Source organism: Bison bison, unplaced genomic scaffold (assembly GCF_000754665.1).
Source record: "Bison bison bison isolate TAMUID 2011002044 unplaced genomic scaffold, Bison_UMD1.0 scf7180017864473, whole genome shotgun sequence".
Lineage (NCBI taxonomy): Eukaryota > Metazoa > Chordata > Mammalia > Artiodactyla > Bovidae > Bison > Bison bison.
Window position 1 is genome coordinate 13,558,845 of NW_011495034.1, and position 8,848 is coordinate 13,567,692.

The following is an 8,848-nucleotide window of genomic DNA, read 5'->3' on the forward strand; positions in this document are numbered from 1 at the left end:
ATCAAGGATGCTTCAGGGGACAGCCCTGAATCTGCACGCCCAGGCCGGAAGACGGGGACCTCAGAGCACCGCTCAGTCTTTGCATAACATGGCCTGGGTTGATTTATTCCCAGAGTAATCCTGGGCTGTGGGGGGCGGGGGGTGGTGAGGGGTCTTCTCAGTGACCGGGACAGACGCCATCTCGGCCCACAAGTGGCGAGACTGCCTTGCTCCCCAGCGCAGAATGCCTGCCTCTCTGCCCTCTGGGGATCTGGCTCTGAGCTTAGAGGAAAAGATGCATCCAGTCTCTACATATTTTGTCATTTAAACGCGTCCCTGACGATTCCTCACCCCTCGTACCTGGTGGTAGTGCAATGGACCATTGCGGAAATGAAAAAAATGAGATTGCCACATTTCATTTCCAATCTAAAATGCCGAGATAGTCGTGTATGGGGGAAAATATCTTGTTCTCTCTTTAAGAAGAAATCAGTAGACTTGGGCTATGTGTTGCCCCATTGACACAGAATCCTTCCTTCCTTCCATCTTCTGTTCTTTTGACAGATATTGCCCTGTGCTTACTATCTATATGTTTGGTGCTCTCCAGAGAGAGCAAATATCTTGCTTTCATTCACACTTTTTCACCACAACCTGCAGCCTGCCATCCTCATTTAGAACATTAGTAAGATAGATCACTCCTGAAATTTAACAATATTAAACTATATTATATCCAAATATAACATGGAAAAAGCAAAATGGGACCCAAAGTGGTGGGTGGCTGAAGGGTGGATTATAGGTAGGAGTAAAACAATCTAAGAGTATTACTTTGTCAAAGTGGCTAAGATTATGAGTGTATTTGACCCTTACCCATTTTTCAGCATAACTTATGGGAAAGTCACCACTTCTCTGTCAGAGATTTTCTTCTGGTACCTCCAGAGCCTGGATCTAGGTTGGGGCAATCCATCTATCCAGGCACCCAAAGCTTTAAGTCTATACCACCATCACTCCCTACAACCTTCAGTATCAGTCTCCTCTACCCAGTACCCCCTCTCTGCAAAGCCTCAGAGTTTTCTCAGTCCATGGGGCTCAGCCCTACAATGCTAAAGTTTAGAATGTCCCTTCTTTACAGAAACACCCTCAGACTCACTCTATAAAGGAAGTCCTAGTGGTTAAGTATACACAGAAAGACTCTGTCCACTTGTATCACATAATCAGAAGAAAAACATTCAAGGAAAATTACTAGGATTTAAAAATAGCTTTTTAAAAATATCACTTGATGGCCAGGTTGTATGTGTGTGTGTATGTCATACGGACACTAAGTGAATATCTGGCAATTATCCAGTTGAATTGATCAGCGAAACACAAACCATTTAAGGCCCCAAGTGAATTTTTTGCTTTATTTTTAAGTAAACTCTTTCCCCCTAACAAAATAATATGTAAGTTCTGTGTGCTACTGGTCAGAAATAAAAACCTGAAAGACTTATCATAAGTAAAGAAATTGAATCAGTAATAAAAACATTTCCAACAATAAAAGCCTAAGACAAGAGGACTTGAATGCTGAATTATATCAAATGTTTAAAAAAGAGTTCATAACAATCCCTCTCAGATGCAATAAGAGTGGTGCTCTGAGAAGGGAAATAAAAAGTTTTATCATCCTAAATTGCCATTTGTGATTATCATAATTTGAGCTCCTAAGAACAATGATTTAGAGACATAAGACTGATAAGCAAGTAAAAAAAAAAAATCCTAGGCAGGAAAATAGATAAATATAGAAAATGATCTTTTAAAATAATGCTTCTAAACATTTTGTTTTTTATATTCCTTTAAGAAACTTGCATAAGCCATAGATTCTCTTCCCAGAAGATAAAAGCACATGCATACACTCACATACACACACATACAGAATTCTGTATGCATTACAGATCTCAAAGAATACCTGAAAAAGTTTACTGTTTGAATAAAACAGCCCAGCGATATACGAGAAAGAAGATTCTTGGAAGTTCCCAAATGAGAGTATCTTCATAACTGGAGGTACCACATTAAAGGGGAAAGGAATTTGGAGTCAGATACACTGGTACTCATTCTCCTAGTGACTCTGGGCACTTAACCTTTCTGTTCCTTTCTCTCTAAACTGGAAGAAATAGTAACTATCTGTAGCAGACCCATGGGTGCTTTCTCAGATCCTCTTGGGTCCCCCTTACATTTTTGAACCACCCTTTCTCCAGCTTCAACTTCCTTTTGTTTCCAGTAACCAGCTCTACCACCCACCACCTGAAGGCACCTGAGACTCTTCTTTGGAGGAACTGCCCTTGGCTACCAGACCACCTTTGCCCATAGGCAGAGCCCCAGTACCTCAGTGTTTATACATCCCCTGGATAGCCCTTAGCCAATGACTGATGATTAAGGAAAATAAAAGCCTAGCTCATTGACCTCATGGTGGATAAATACGAGCTGCAGTTTATAATCCAAAGTTCCTCTGTGGGATCAGGCTGAAGCATCATCTGCTGGACTATTTCTGGAAGCCTGTTTTTTTTTTTTTTTTTCCTTTTTTTTTATTAGCTTTTTAAATTAAAGGATAATCAGTTTACAATATTATGATGGTTTTTGCCATACTTCAACATGAATCCGCATTAGGTATCCATATGCCCCCTCCCTCTTGAAAGCCTCCCACTTTCCTCCCCATCCCACCCCTCTAAGTTGTCAGAGAGCACTGGCTTTGGGTTCCCTGCATCATCCATCGAACTCCCACTGTCTTCTCTTTTGCATATGGTGATGTATATGTTTCAATGCTATTCTCTCATATCATCCCACCCTCTCCTTCCCCCAACTGTGTCCAAAATGTCCATGTCTTCTTTCCTGCCCTGCAAGTAGGATCGCCAGTACTATCTAGATTCCATATACATGTGTTAATACATGATATTTGTCTTTTTCTGACTTAACTTCACTTTGTATAATAGGCTCTAGGTTCCTCCACCTCATTAGAACTAACTCAAATGCATTCCTTTTTATAGTTGAGTAATATTCCATTGTGTATATGTACCACAACTTCCTTATCCATTCATCTGTTGATGGACATCTAGGTTGTGGAAACATGTTCTTATTTGGCTTCTTCCTCTTCTCTGTCCTGCCCCATCCCTTGTTTCTTCTCAAAACTGTGTCTTAAAAATCACATTTGTAGATGACTGCTTGACTCATGTTCTGCCAACATAAGATACCACACTATAGCACAGATGTAAGAATTAAATAAAATATCATGAAAAAGAACCTAGGTGTGTTCTTTATTATGACAGTGACTGGAACAGTTAAGCACAATAAAAGGTATCTAATAGTTTTTTTTCCTGAAACTTTAGATCTTTTTTTAGCACCATAGGCAAAAAAGAAAAAGAAATTTTCTCTTTCATTGCAGAATGATTCTGAGAAACATTTTGCTCCTTGCCCAGACTCTTTCTGGGCTTTGAATTTGATGCTCTTCTTCACACTTTTAATATATACAAAAATTAACTCAAAATGAATCAGAGACCTAAATATAAGAGCTAAAACTGTACAACTCTTAAAAGGAAATCTAAGCGTAAATCTTCATGACCTTAGAGTAAGCATATATTTATTAAATAGAATACCAAAAGCACAGCAACAAACAGAAAAAGATGAACTGCACTAAAATGTGTACATCAAGGAACACACTATCAAGAAAGTGAAAACACATGGAATGACAGAACATTTAAAATCACTTACCTGATAAAGATCTAGTACCCAAAATATCTGAATAAGTGTTATAACTCAACAATGAAAAGATAGTAGCCCAATTTATAGACGGACCAAAGATTTGAATAGACATTTCTCCAAAGAAAGTAAACCAATGTCCAATAAGCACATGAAAGGATGTTCAACATCATTATCCTTAGGGAAATGCAAATCAAAACCACAATGAGATAGCACTTTACTCCCATTAGGATGGTTATAATTTTTTAAAGGAAAAGGAAAGTAAGATATAGAGAAACTGAAAGTCTCATACATTGCTGGTGAGCATGTAAAATGCAGCCATTGAAGAAAACAGTTTGGCAGTCCCTCTAATATTTAAACATGAAGCTACTCTTCGTGGTTGTTCAGTTGCTAAGTCACGCCCAACTCTTTGTGACCCCGTGGACTGCAGCACACCAGGTTTTCCTGTCGTTATCTCCCAGAGTTTGCTCAAACTCATGTCATGTCATATCATGGAGCTACTATATGACCCAATAATTCCATTCTGATATATTTACCCAAAAGAACAGAAAACAGAAAACACCAAAACATAAATACAAATGTTTGTAGCAAAATTATGCATAATAGTCAAAGCAGATACCACCCAGTGTCTATTACTATGGAGTAGATTAATAAAATGTGGCATATTCATTCAAAGGAATCATACTTAGCTATAAAAATAACAAAGAACTTATATATACTACAATATGGGTGAAAATTGAAAATCTAATGGTAAATGAATGAAGTCAAATATAAAGGCCACATATTGTATGAGTCCATCTATATGAAATGTCCAGAATAAACAATTCCATAAAGACAGAAAGTAGATTAGTGATTGTGAGTGACTGGAGGTGGGGTATTGGGAAGTGACTGCTTAACGTATATAGGGTTTCCTTTGTGGGTAATGAAAACATTCTGGAATTAGTAGAGTTGGTTGCACAACATTGTGAATATGCTAAAAAACAAAACAAAACAAAACACTGAATCATATACTTCAAAATGGTTAAAATGGTGGATTTTATCTCAATAAAGAAAAAAATTTAAATAGGCAAGTTCAGTGTTATAAGGATACCTTACCAGATAACAATGACTATTTAATCCAATATTTGCTATGAAGAAAACTGAAAGTTTGGAAAAACTTCCCAGGCTTATTCTTAAAATATGAGCTATTTCTTTAGCTACCGTCCTATAGATTTCAATCAATTATGTCTACATATTTCTTCAAGTCTAATTCCTTTGTCCTTCAGTCTTGATTATGCCAGGTTAATCTTTTTTCTTCTTTCCTTCCTACCTTCCTTTTTCCCTTCCTTCCCTCCTTCCTTCATCACTTCCTCTCTCTCTTTCTTTCTTGTCCTTATTGCATGTAGGATGAGAAAGAAGTACTAGAAAACAAAGAACATGGAGGAGAGAAAGAAAGAAAAAGAAGGGTCAAGAAATGGTTGAGAGGATTGAGGGAGTCAGTAAAAACAACAAAGAGATAATATGTCCCATTGAGGGCATATACCCTGAGAAAACCATAATCGAAAGACACATGTGCCTCACTGACCATAGCAGCATTGCTTACAATAGCCAGGACATGGAAGCAACCTAGATGTCCATCAACAGATGAGTGGATAAGGAAGATGTGGTACATATAGACAGTGGAATGTTAGCCATAAAAAAGAATGAATTTGAGTCAGCTCTAGTGAAGTGGATGGACCTAGAGCCTGTTAAACAGTGAGGTATGTCAGAAAGGGAAAAACAGTTATAGTATATTAACACTGCTGATGCTGCTGCTAAGTCACTTCAGTCGTGTCCAACTCTGTGTGACCCCATAGACGGCAGCCACCAGGCTCCCCCATCCCTGGGATTCTCCAGGCAAGAACACTGGAGTGGGTTGCCATTTCCTTCTCCAATGCATGAAAGTGAAAAGTGAAAGTGAAGTTGCTCAGTCGTGTCTGACTCCCAGTGACCCCATGGACTGCAGCCCACCAGGCTCCTCCATCCATGGGATTTTCCAGGCAAAGCACTGGAGTGGGGTGCCATTGACTTCTGTATGGAATTTAGAGAAGCGATATTGATGAATCTATTTGCAGGGAAAGGATGGAGACAGAGATGTGGAGAAGGGACTTGTAGACACAGTAGGGGAGGGAGAGAGTGGGATGAATGAAGGAAGTAGCATCAACATATATACACTATCAGAAATAAGATGGATAGCTGGTGAGAAGTTGCTGTGCAGCACGGAAAGTCCAGTCTGGTGCTCTGTGATAACCTAGAGGGATGCGCTGGGGGAGAGGGGAGGGAGGCTACAGAGGAAGGCGATGTATGTGTAATTACGGCTGATTTGCATTGTTATATGGCAGAAACTGGAGAAGGCGATGGCACCCCACTCCAGTACTCTTGCCTGGAAAATCCCATGGATGGAGGATCCTGGTGGGCTGCAGTCCATGGGGTTGCGAAGAGTCAGACACCAACACAACAGTGTAAAAATTTTTTTCAATATTTAAATAAAAAATAGAAAAAAAAAGAAAAAGGATATGTACAGTTGGTTAGAACATTGTAGATTACTCCTCTTTACATGTAGGCAGAACCACTTTTTTTTTTCACAATTGCAAATCAATATAAGATGCCAATTAATTGGGAAAAATCCAAGTAAGGGGGTTCAAGAAAACTATAACGAGATTTCATCTGAGCAGTGATCAGGACTGGGAAAGGGAATGTGCCCTTGGAAATAAGGTAAATGGCAGATACTAATGTTATCAAATTGCCAACATCCATTGGATTATAGAGAAAGCAAGAGAATTCCAGAAAAAAACATCTACTCTGCTTCATTGACTATGCTAAAGCTTTTTACTGTGTGGAACACAACAAACTGGGAATTCTTAAAGAGATGGGAATACCAGACCACTTTACCTGCCTCCTGCAAAACCTGTATGCAGGTCAAGAAGCAACAGTTAGAACTGGACATGGAACAACACGCTGGTTCCAAATTAGGAAAGGAGTACGTCAAGGCAATATATTGTCATCCTGCTTATTTAACTTATATGCAGAGTACATCATGCGAAATGCTGGGCTGGATGAAGCACAAGCTGGAATCAATATTGCTGGGAGAAATATCAATAACGTCAGATATGCATATAACACCACCTTTATGGCAGAAAGTGAAGAGGAACTAAAGAGCCTCTTGATGAAAGTGAAAGAGAAGAGTGAAAAAACTGGCTTGAAACTCAATATTCAAAAAACCAAGATCATGGCATTTGCATTTCAAGGCAAATAGATGGGGAAACAATGGAAACCATGACAGACTTTATTTTCTTGGGCTCCAAAATCACCTCAGATGGCGACTATAGCCATAAAATTAAAAGACGCTTGCTCCTTGGAAGAAAAGCTATGGCCAACCTAGACAGCATATTAAAATGCACAGACATCACTTTGCTGAAAATGTTTATGTAGTCAAAGCTAAGGTTTTTCCAATAGTCATGTATGGAAGTGAGAGTTGGACCATAAAGAAGGCTGAGGATGCTTTTGAACTGTGGTGCTGGAGAAAGCTCTTGAGAGTTCCTTGCAGAATTACCGTAAGGAGATCAAACCAGTCAATCCTAAACGAAATCAATCCTGTATATACATTGGAAGGACTGATGCTGAAGCTGAAGCTCCAAAACTCTGGCCACCTGATGCAACTCATTAGAAAAGACACTTTTGCTGGGAAACAATGAAGGCAGGAGAAAGGGACGCCAGAGGACGAAATGGTTGGATGGCATCACCGACTCAATGGACATGAGTTTGAGCAAGCTTAGGGAGATGGTGAAGGACAGGGAAGCCTGGCATGCTGCAGTCCATGTGGCAAAGAGTTGAACATGACTAAGTGACTGAACAACAACAACAAAATGTTATTTGATCTCCATTTAATTTATTTAATGTCTCCAGGTAGTGGTAGTCATAAAGAACCCACCTGCCAATGCAGAAGACATGAGACATCAGTTCCATTCCTGGGTTGGGAAGAGCCCCAGAAGAGGAAATGGCAACCCACTTCAGTATCTTTGCCTGGAGAATCCCATGGACAGAGGAGCCTAGTGGGCTACAGTCCATGGGGTCACAAAGAGTCAGACATAACTGAAGCAACTTGGCATGCACACACTACTTATTTAAGGGCTTCCCTGGGGGCTCAGTCCATGAAGAATCCTCCTGCAATGCAGGAGACCTCCCACAATGCGATAGACCAGGGTTCAATCCCTGGATTGGAAAGATGCCCAGGAGAAGGGCATAGCAACCCACTCCAGTATGCTTGCTTGGAGAATCCTGTGGACAGAGGAGCCTGGTGGGCTACAGTCCATAGGGTTGCAAAGAGTTGGACACGACTGAAGTGACTTTAGCACGCAATGTTATTTAAAGGAAGGATTAACATTGCCTGGTGACAGGTCTTGCATGAAAAAGAAATGTTATTTTCCTGGTTGCAGTTTTTAGGAACTATGAAGGAAAATAAAAGGTATTTTCTATGTAAAATAGTCATTCAGCTTCTTGTTTGACTCTGAGCCAGAACTCACTGTAGCTACTGCCAAAGACAGTTACCAGACAATTTTGTAAATAACAGTTAACTCTTTTACCACTATCATTCCAAAGATGTGATTAAGCTTGAATTGAGGTCAAGAGCTAATAACTCAGTCCTGAACCAGAAGTGACTCTACTGAGAGAGTGCTTCTCAACGACATTCAAGTGTCTAGACATGTCCCTAGATTTTCCTTAGGGTTGTTCTTCTTGCCTTGTAACTCTCCATACTATAAACCCTGCAAATATGCTTATTTCTTATTCAATATGTAGTTTGGAAAGGTAAAAATGCCAGGATAGACAGTACATAGATGCATGTTACGTTACTCTATTTTTTTCTAGATCAAAACTGTTTCAAAAAAACTTTTTTGAAGCAGGGTAAATTTTATCTTTAGTAAAAGTTGACCTATGTTTTTAAAAAATTTTATTTATTTTTATTGAAGGATAATTACTTTACAGAATTTTGTTGTTTTCTGTCAAGCCTCAACATGAATCAGCCATCAGTTCAGTTCAGTTGCTCAGTCGTGTCCGACTCTTGGCGACCCCGTGAATCGCAGCATGCCAGGCCTCCCTGTCTATCACCAACTCCCGGAGTTTACTCAGACTCACG

At 39.7% G+C, this 8,848-nt stretch overlaps 1 protein-coding gene across 1 annotated transcript in view; it reads right to left on the reverse strand.

The window, feature by feature from the left end:
- The window catches only part of RFX6 (regulatory factor X, 6), a 122,433-nt gene that overhangs the window by 52,321 nt on the left and 61,264 nt on the right, over positions 1–8,848 (reverse strand). The gene's annotated exons all lie outside the window — the stretch shown is intronic.